Here is a 10950-nt window from a genome sequence, read left to right as displayed (position 1 = left end):
CCGTTCCTTCCCTTCCTTCCTTCATTCCTCCTTACCTCCCTCCCTCTCTCCCTTCCTTCTCTCCCTCTCTCCATTTCTTCCTTCCCCTCTTCCTCCCTCCCTCTCTCCCTCTCTCCCTTCCTTTCTTCCTTTCCTCCTTTCTTCTTCCTTCATTGTTTTTTTTATTAGAACAATGAGAAAAGTGATTAATAGAGATGGGGGCTAGAGATGAATACTTGGACTCTGATGCCCGTAGATAAAGTTGGGGGGGAGTTAGTTTTTAGCAATGAGATAAAGTAAACTCGGAGAGCTAAGCAGTTCAAGTAAGACTGGGTTACTGAGGCCACTAATGTTGGTCGACAACCTCAGTAGCTCCAGGCTCCTCTCTTACCTGGCGATGAACCAGGAGCCTGGTTTTGCTGACTGTCCCGGGGATCTTAAGATTAAAGAGGCTTATCTTGCCCAGCTTACGGGGTGGACTGTGGAAATGGCGAGGACCTGCTGCTTTGCTGACGTATCTTCAAAAGCTTCTGAAGGTGAAGAAGATGACCTCAGACTAAGGCTGTAGGACGCTTGCCGGGCCTGCGTGAAATAGACTTGCCCCCTTGGCAGGCTGGGACTCAACAAGAGAAGGTGTGTGCTGTATGCTTTAGTTGGTGGTTTGCAAAGTGTTCACTTTCCTGTGAACTCAAAATGAATGCAATCTTTTACTTTGGGTGTAGTGATTGATAGCATTCTATTTTCTGTCTGTTTATAGAGTCATATTTTTTTTTTGCCTCAGACCAATTAAATTTAAGCAGAAGTAAATAACATGAATTATTTACAGAGGAAAAGTTTTCAGGCCGAGAATCTTAGCACTTACTTCTTTATTCAGCTTGATCCTCAGCACAAACTGCCCAAGGTGAACATGGAAGTCTTCGTTTTGTGTGGAGATAAAAGTTGAGAAGTAGATATTTGGTCCAAGGTCACCCAGGTAGTAAGTGGTAAACACAGATGTGCCTCACTCCCGGCCTACAGTCTACACTGTGCTTTCTGCCTATGCCTGTGCTCCAGAAGAGAACTATAACATGTGTGGTGTGTGTGGAGTGATTTATAGCATGGGTATGTACAGGGGGCCACAGAAGTCAACTTGCCAAGCAAGTCATTATCCTGGGGAGACCATAAAAAGAGTTAGCCATCTCATTTCAGAAGCTAGGCTAGGAAGCTTGGAGAGGCGGTGTCTTGTCCAAGGTAAAGGAATGGCAACGTTGGGAAGGAAAGTCGTGATTCCATAGTCATTAGGAAGGAAAGACATGCTTCCATAGTGCCTTTTGCATAGATGAGAGCAAGTCTCCTGGTAACATGGTGCTAGAGTTCCAGCCACAATGGCTACACAATCTGTAGGGTAATTAAAAAGAGAAGGAGAAAGACTTATGTCGCTTAGAGGACATGGTCTTCAGAACAAGTTTATACAGGACTAGTTGATCCCAGATAGCAGTCCCCTGTACCAGGTAAACTTTCCTGATAGAAGTCAGATGGGAGCAGATAATACTCAAAAGAGCTCATCTATTCCCAAGTTCAAGGCCTGGGTGAAGAAGCTTGGGAAGCAGGCAGATAGAAGGGCAGCGTGGAGAGCCTGGGCATGCTCAGTGCTGGTGGTTATAGACAGCCCAGGACTTTGGGCACCAATCTGTGTCAGGGTATTAACAATCATCCATTGATACGTAAACTATCCAAAATCCAGTGCCGTTTACACAACTGCTGAGGTTTCTGATCATGGATTGTGTGGGTCAGGAACTCAGACGAGACCTGTGGAAATGGCTCATCTCTGTTCTGTAATGTGGAGACCCCAGCTCCGATGACTCAAAGCTGCTGTCAGGCACCTTTGTCTCCTCACGGACTCTTCAGGGGCTTCCTGGAGGATAACATGGGTATCCAGGGTTCCAAAACACGAAGACAAAAGCCAGTTTCAGATCACACCTCCAAAGTCTATATGTCACCGATGCTGTAGGCCAGCTACGATTCAAGGAACGAGGAACTAGACTCCAGCCCTCAGTGAGAAGAACGTCAAAGAACCTGGGTTACGTTTACTCTACTGCATTATAGCTTGGGTGATGATGACCACCTTTCCTTCACTGTTGGTATGAGCCCATGTGAGAGCAGTCAACATGCCAAGGGATTTGGGGATTAGTCTAAGACAGAAATCTCTAAACCAGAAAGATCAAGTTTCAAAGCCAAGGCCTGTCTTAGCTACTGATGTCCACTCAAAGCCTAAGTTTCCAAGTCTCTGAAGTGGGATTGATCCTACCTGCTGACTGGGGGTGAGAGTGGAGACTGTGTAAGACCCTGTTTTAGGCTAACTCACTAGATCAAACTCTGAAATCAACGGAATGTGGAAACTGTCAGGCTATTTCACGAGTGAAAAAAAGAAGGCCTGTTTCAGAAACCAAGGCAGGCAGAGACAGGAAGACGAAGAGGAGTGAGCCATAAAGCCTGGGGAGTGACTTTACCTCAACCACACTGGGTTTCTTCCAAGAAGAATGTAGCAACGTCACAGAGGCAGAGGAAGGTGGAAGATTCCGTCTCCTAGGGTGTTTACATTCCCACCATCCTCAGTCATTAGGAGAGGCTGATCAACTCTCAGGCTGACAGAGACCCTTGAGACCAGACAAACTTGCTCTGGCCACATAGGGTGGTTCTCTGGCCTAAGAAGGATGCTCTTTTAAAGAGAAAGCTGTCTAAGAAGCCAGCATGTAAGACTACAGCACACTGGAGAGGATGTAGCAAATAGCTGGCAATAGTATATATAAGTTGTTCAGCTCAGTGTGTGGTCCAGGAGCCTTCCGATAAATGGTAATGTGTCGCATGTTACATTTTTTTCTGATGGTGTTGTTGAAAAGTACTACACATTATTTTTGTTCTTCTACATTCTGAAAGAAGTAAGGTAGATTAGGTAAACTCCAGCTGCCCTCAAATCCAGGGCTCTGTTTAGCTCTGTGAAAGTCCCTTGAGCCCTATTATAGCTGCCTGTATCCTCTGAGTCACATCACTGCTTTGATGAGGGAAAGCTACCTTTCAGAATTCAAAGCCAGGGGAGATTTCCCCTTACTCCTCTCCTCTGCCAGCCATTCTGCTTGTCAGTAGAACAGGCACATTAACTTCACCTGCTCTCCTCCATCAGGCTCTCTTCTGACTCCTCCATCAGGCTCCCCTCGACTAGCTCCTCTCTGCCCAGCCCACCTTTGCAGCTTCATCGCTGCCCTTTGCTGTGAGAGAGGGAACTGCCTTTCACATCTGAGGTCTCAGCAGCAGCACCCTGGGCTTTCTGATGGCGCCCACTACCTAACATTTATTTTTGACCCAGTCGTGAATACTTTAAAGGAAGACCACATGCTCAGGCAATCTTGATCTCCTTTTCTCTGTGAAATATCTTTGGAGCCATGGTCTAAATGTATCTGGCAGAGAAATTTCCACAGAAATTGCTTGTGGTCCTTTTAATACTAGGTAAAATCTAAGACTTCCACATCTTGTGGGTTTTATAGAGGATGACGCTGAGGGAAAAGACAGGTAGAAGTCCAAAACTCTATCTTCATTCCTGTGTCTGGGCTGGAATCACTAAGAGCTGGGTTCTGTGGGAGCCATCTGCTGGAACTCCTGTCCCTAGTCCTGCCTCTGTTGTGTGAGTTTCTCACAACATGAGAGTCGGGTCTATGAAGGAGCAGGCATTCCAAAGACCAGGGAGATAATGAATCAGCAAAAAGGTCACCGGATGTCACTCCCCCATAGAGTTGTCAGGGTAGTCGAAACCCTCGCTCGCACTGAACGCATGAGCCATAGGAAAGAAACTCAACATTCTTTCTACCCCTTAGATTCACTCATTTTTGTAGCAATCAAATTCCTTCAGATCAAAACCAATCCCAACTTAGCCACTTCACTGCCTTCGATGTGACAGGATTAGTCCCTGGCTCTCCCCCACCCCGTGATGTGCTAATCCACAGTTCACAGGAATCTTGCTTCCACCTTACCGCCCTTAGAACCAGTTCAACGGAGTTGGCAGAGCGCTCCTACTTAGCCATCACTCACAGTGCAGCACTCCTTGGTAGAAACCCTCGGTGTCCCCATTGCTTACACATAGCAGAGTGAGCTCTGGTGGTAGCCCACAAGACTACACATCTTGCCTGGCTGATACTTCTTGGCCAAACCTCTTCTGCTGGTTTCCCTCCATGTTTGTTGTTACACCCACCTGAAGCCATATTGGCTTCTCCGCTGGGGTGCTCTCCACCCAGGGACCTTCACGGTTTACCCCTTTACTCCCTTCAGGAGTTGGATTCTGTCTACCAGAAAGAAACAACTTGAGGAGAGGACATAGTTATTTTGATAACATTTGTTCAGCCCATGGTCCTTGGACCCAGAGGCATCAGCAAACTGTCGCTATGGCAAATGTGTGTACCTGATGGACAGGAAGCAGACAGAGGCAAGAAGGGGCCAGTGACAAGATAATGCCAAGGGTCTACCCCTAGACACCTACTTTCTCCAGCTAGGCATCACCTTTCAAGTGTCCAGAACTCCCAATGTAGCAATGCTATCTGGGGCATGGCTTTAACCCATAAGCCTGGGGCATAAGCGTTTCACACTTGTGCTCTTGGTTGTCAGCTAGACTGGACTAAGAGAGGAGTAAGGCCTCTGCATCTGAGGGGACATATCTCCAGTCATGATTGACAGATGGCACCTCCAAGGCTGATGGGGCTGCCGATGGAGGGAAACCAGGAGAAGGCTGTGTGAGCCACAGTGGGTCTGTGGGTGCTGCTATCATCTGCCGCCATTTGTCTCTGGTTTCTCCGGTCTTTCCTTGAGGACGGACTATAAAGCCACTCTCCAGGGGGTCATATTGTGCTGGGCAGCAGTGCTGGGCTGGAGTGGCTTATATTGAGCAGCCCCTAGGGGTCTCTGCCTCTCTGTATGTAGGTAGCCATTGTTGGACTGCCTGGCTCATACCACGTAAGCCAATCTAAGGAACTTTTTAACCTTTATATTCTACCCATCTTCCTCTACAGAGTCCTGACTAGTATACTATTAAAATCAGGTTGCCACCTCAGTGAGACACTACCTTGCCTGGCCCCTGTATACTGTTCTCTGGTTCGGTTTTCCCAGAACTCCATTCATTACTTCCATCAATAGGAAATTTTTTGTCTTATTTCTTTTTTCCCCCTTGCATATTTTTTATTTACATTTCAACTGTTATCCCCATTCCTGGTTTCCCATCCATAAACCCCCTATCCTATCACTCCTCCCCTTCTTCTGTAAGACTGTTCCCCTACCCAACCACCCATCCCTTCCCGCCTCCCCGCCCTTACATTCCCCTACCCTGAGGGCAGGGGGCGGGTCAGGCCTTCCCAGGACCAAGGGCTACTCCTCCCATTGGTGTCCAACAAGGCCACCCTTGTCTTATTTCTTAATTCTATTAAAACATAGGCTAGATGAGGGCACAGGTTTTCCTTTAAAGTTTTTTTTTTAAGTAACTTCTTTTTTTTCCCCCAGAGCTGGGGATCGAACCTAGGGCCTTGGGCTTGCTAGGCTCTACCTCTGAGCTAAATCCCCAACCTAAAGTTTTTTTTTTATTACATTCATTATTGTCTGTTGTGGGGCCACACATGTGTCATGGTACCCATGAAGAGGTCAGAGGACAACTTGTAGAAGTCAGTTCCCTTTTCCCACAGTATTCGTGCATCCTGGGGGAAATGAACTCAAGTGGGCTTCTTTTGCCCACTGAGCCATCTTGCCACACTATGTGTTTACTTATTGTTACATGTGCCTCTGGGAAATAGGACGATGCCACGCTCATCATAGATATTCTCCAGACACTCAGGAAGTGCAAAGGGTTGAATTAATGAGAGAACAAATACACTCTATCAAACTGCGTCAAGCTGTCCTCAGAAACTCTTGGAGACCCAAAGGGAAGGGTTAGACTCAGCTGGGAGAAAACCGCTGGTTTCGCTTCTTCTCGGGAGGATAACATCCTGTGTAAGGGAGCTGGTTTGTCTGTTCTTCCGTCTATAGATAAGTTAGAAGGTGGAGAGGCAGACATCGCTGTGTAGAAGAAAGAGTTATAAGCCTTGTTACTTGGCTGTGTGTCAAAGGTAACCCACTGAGTCTCCCTGGACCACAGTTTTCTTTCCGTAGATTGAGAGAAATTGAATTTGAGTGGTGCTGTATCCTTAAGGTCCCCATCGGACCCAATGCTTCACCCTTTGTCTTTGCTCGCCGATCATGTCCCACTGAATTTAGGGAACTCCTCAGGGTTGCATCCTATCCTTGAGAATAAGGCGAAATCCTGTGACAGAGGGTGATACAAGGGCTCCCATCACGCAACCTTGAATGTGGCTTGGGGATATTTGAGAAGATACAGTTCTGAGCACGCACTTTGACTCCATAGAGAATTGACCACTCACGTTGCAGCAGGGGTCCAGTGAGCTGGGAGTCGATGTGAAGGGAGCTTGAAGGGCACCAGAAATGCTACCTTGTGGTGTCCGGTACCGTTCTGTGGCTGTTGTTCTGTGGAATTGCATTCATTCTTCAGGTACACATTTCTGTTGCGTGTAATTTTAAAACGCCCCTGGAGCTCCTCCTCGAGAGCTCTACCCGAGCTCTTTCAACTTCCGCGGCTAGTTCTGTCAAGCTGCCAATGACCAACCTGGTCTCACTCAGCTCCCACGCTAGCTCTCCCAGTCTCTGCTTGCCCCGTGCCTCAACGGCCATCTCACCCAGCAACCACAGCTAGCTTTGCCAAGCTTCGTTTGTTCTCTGGCCGGTGCCCGCAATGGCCGTCTCACCCAGCTCTCTTTAGTCCCGTGGAAGGAAAACACTAGAGACTTCTATACTTTAAAACTGACAGATAGCTCAAAGGCTGGGCAAAGAATAGCCTGCTCCATCCTCCTTGCAGCTGCCTGCGGAGGCTGCAAACTATCGGTTCCCGAGAGAGCTACAGAGCTGCAGCTTCCTATCTGCTTTCCAGCCTGCTCGATTCCAGACCTCTCCTTCCCGCTCCCTTCCTCTCTGGGACCCGGAAAACCTGCCCTCGTATTATCTTCTCCCAGGGATTGGCTTCTGTCGTCTTTAGCCAATTAATTAAGGAAATTCCCCCTATTCCCCCTATACATTTCCGAATGTATAGCCCACTTTTAAAAGTTAGTGAAGGTGCTGAGAGAGAGGTGTTTTTTTGTTTGTTTGTTTTTTGTTTTGTTTTTTTGTTTTTTTGTTTGTTTGTTTTTTGCTGAAGTGCTTACTATGCAAACATGAGGATCCAAATTAATCCTCAGAACCGACCATACCAGGTACGGTGGTAGACTCTTATTTTTGGCATTGAGGAAGCAGAGATGGGCGAATCCCCGGGCTTGTATGCCGGCCAGACTGGCTAAGGTGGCCAGCTCCAGGTTCTGTGTGAAACCTTGACTCAGGAAATGAGAGGAAGAGAGACAGAGAAAGACACCTGACTCAACCTCGACCTCTGCGTGCACGGACACAAACGTGTACCTGCACATACATGGAAATGTATTCATAGACATTCAAAGTTCACCCAAAATTTCCAACTGGGGGTAGTGTGTGTAAGTGTACAGGTGGTATATGTGTATTAGTGGGGAGAGGACTTTCTGTAGACAATTGTTAAGGAGAATTTGAAAATTACCTGGACAAACCCAGCAGATCACTGTAGGATCTGATTTCAGTAGGAAGGTCAGGCCGGCAGAGTCCTCCATTGCACAATTGTGTCAAAATGACAGCAGTAAGGCTCAACGTGGCCCAACTCTAATGCAAAAGCACTTCAGTACGGAGCCCCCTCTTCCCGATTTCTGCACACTTCCCTAAGGCTCTGGGTTTGGCAGAGGGGTGAACCGGTTGCTCCTGAGATTCCCAATGAGCTCCCCAAATCACCTCATGCTATAATGGCCCCCAGCATCATTTCTAAGCCACTCCTAGAGAGGCTTTCAAAGTCCATTTCCGTGACTGTTTGGATCAGTAAAAGCCTCCAGGGCCTAAGAGACCACAGGTTGGAGGAGGGGGTACGCAAATGATCTCCAAAGCACAAAACTCACAAATGGAACATTATAGACAGTTTTGACCCACTATCTCACAGGATTTGGCAACTAAGAGGGAGGTGTTTCGTGGGAGGGGGGCTCATCCCCATTGTGGCACTCCGGAAGATATACAACATCATTTTAAGCTCAGGCCTGAAATTCTCACCTCACCCATTAGCCCTAGCACAGTGAAATTCCTTTTCTACCAGGTTTCTAGGTATGGATCTAATCGTAGCAGTTTCTCCTCTCTCTCTCCTTTTATTGTTGAAGCTTGGGGCTGAAGAGAGCATGGCGGTTACAGAGCCCCACGCAGTAGTGGGAATGTTGTACGGACAGAAGAGCCGCCGTTATCCTTACTCACGCTCACTCATATAATACAACACGATGACTTACTCCAGCTCCCACACTGCCTCTATGGTGTTATTGCCTCTAAGACTCACACTGGCTAGATAGTATGTCTCACATAATCCTACATAGATGTCTTAAGAGTTTCTGTTGGCCAGAGGCAAATTGGGGAGGAACAGGTTAATTCTATCTTATAACATGGAGTTCATTATGAGGGTCAGACAGGTCAGGAACTCAAGGCTAGGACCTGGAGGTAGGAACTGAAACAGAGGCCATAGAGGACTCCTGACTGGCTTATTCTCTCATGGCTTGCTCAGCCTGCTTGCTTATTGCATCCAGGACCACAAGCCAGGGCTGGGCCCTCACATGTCAATCACTAATTAAGAAGGGACTGGATATAGATCTCTCCTGAGAAACACATTCAGAGCATGTCCAATACAGAGCTCAATGCTAGCAGCAAACCATCGCACTGAGAACAGGACCCCCTAGGGAGGAATTAGAGGGAGGATTGAAAGAGTTGAAGGAGCTTGCAACCCCATAAGAACAACAATGCCAACCAACCAGAGCTTCCAGGGACTAAACCACTACTGAGAGACTATACATGGACTGACCCTGGGCTCCAGCTGCATAGGTAGCAGAGAATAGCCTTGTTGGGGCACCAGTGGAAGGGGAAGCCCTTGGTCCTGCCAAGGTTGGACCCCCAGTACAGGGGAATGTGTGGGGGGGGGTAAAGGGGATGGATGGGGAAAACACCCGTAGGTGCTCCGTTAGGGTCCTGCAGATCTCTAGTGTCAGGATTTTCATTGCTGTGAAGAGACACCATGACTGAGGCAACGCTTATAAAGGCGAGTATTTAATTTGGGGCTGGCTTACAGTTTCAGAGGTTCAGTCCCTTGTCATCATGGTGGGAAGCATGGCATCATGCAGGCAGACTTGGTGCTGAAGGAGTCAAGAGTTCCACATCTTGATCTGAAGGCAGCCAGGAGGGGGTGCTGCCTTACCTGTCAGTCAAACATATGTATGAGAAACTAAAGCCTCACCTTCATAGTGACACTCTTCCTCTGACAAGGTCATATTTCCTCCAATAAGGCCACACTTCCTATAGTGTCATCCGCTGTGGGCCAAGCATTCAAACACATGAGTCTGTGAGGGCCAAATCTATTCAAACCACCACACTTAGATAAGAAAGAAAAGACCAGGATTTGCAGTATTAATCCCATCTTATAAGTAACAAGGCAGATTCATGCCACGTGATGCTATAATTAGCTTTTTGGTATTGTCCAGTTAGTTAGAAACCCAGACCCCATACTTACTATCCCTATGTCTCCATGCTATAGCTCAAAATTATTTCCTCATAAACATGACAGAGTTTAGAAATGGCCACAGTCAAGATTACACTTCATTCCTGGGTACTGAAAAGGTAATAGGGAATTTAAGAAAAAGGATTTGGAGGGGTGGGTTGTTAAAAGTATTGAGAAAATGGGTCTGTTTGATCCTGTCATGCCATTACAGTCAGTCTGTTGACCAGAATACTCCAGATGTCTGCAGGATGCTCTCCCTCTTTCCCATGGACCTCCACTTCAGTGAGGTATTTAAAACCAGCTGTCATTGTCGATGCTGTCATCATACTGCATGTTCTCCTGGCCCACAGAAGATTAGAGCACCTACGGAGTTCAGCTTCTCTTTCTCCCCATCTTTTGCCTGGATCACATGGACATTGAAGGCTTCTCCAACTTCTTCCATGGAAGGTGTGACCTCTGAAGAAGACTGATCTATTCCCAACTGCCTATTCTTCACAGTGCTGTGTTGAATAACCGCTATGCCGGGCACTGTGCTGTAAACTGAGCATATGGTCAATAAAACCATCATGGGCTTTAAAACTCAAATGAAGAAGAAATACGGGAAACAGGGAAAAAAATAATGTGTATAATTAAAACCATGATTTGAAAGAGCTAACCAGGTGTAGGGAAATAAGGAAAAACGTGTAAGGCATCCATTAAAATAAGATCACATACTGTGTTACTGGAGCTGGCTTTCTATAGGGCTATCGCCTCGTTTGCCCATGCTCAATACTAAACAGTAATGGCGTCAACAACAATAACAATAGCCATGATCATACACTGTGATAGTACTACTTCTCACAAGAGCTAACATGTATACAGCACTAACACACGTACAGCACTAACTGAACACCAGGCACTTTTACAGGTTTGTGTGTTAGCTCGCGTGTTAGCTACTCTTGCCGCATTGTAACCCAAGTACTTGGCAGTACCACTGAACAGGAGGAAATGTATGTTCTGATTCACAGAAGGTGGCGGAAGGTGCAGTCTACTGTGGTCGAAAGGGTGGGGCAGAGCTCGTAGGCTCTGCATACCTACAGGGATGAACATGGGAAACCACCTCTCTAGGCAGCCACTTCACAGCAAAACAATCTGACTCCGCTTACAGCATCCTGGGGCTTCTCTGCCTCATAGGTCCAAACTCTTCCACAATCATCTGTCCACAAACCATTTCCAAAGGCCTAAGAACCACAAGTCCAGACTTAATAATATCAACAAGAATCCCGCATGTCTGGTAC

General features: G+C 47.1%; 1 long non-coding RNA gene across 1 annotated transcript; it reads left to right on the top strand.

Moving 5' to 3' along the window:
• Positions 1–2561: 2561 nt before the first annotated feature.
• On the top strand, positions 2562–10248 carry LOC102550471 (uncharacterized). Its single transcript, XR_015627392.1, has 2 exons — positions 2562–2811; positions 9885–10248. It is a non-coding gene; the product is annotated as an uncharacterized LOC102550471 (long non-coding RNA).
• Positions 10249–10950: the final 702 nt, after the last annotated feature.

Source organism: Rattus norvegicus, chromosome 8 (assembly GCF_021556685.1).
Source record: "Rattus norvegicus strain SHRSP/BbbUtx chromosome 8, alternate assembly SHRSP_T2T, whole genome shotgun sequence".
NCBI classification, from domain to species: Eukaryota; Metazoa; Chordata; class Mammalia; order Rodentia; family Muridae; genus Rattus; species Rattus norvegicus.
The sequence above is the reverse complement of the archived record's forward strand: the minus strand, read 5'-3'. Positions and strand labels throughout refer to the sequence as shown.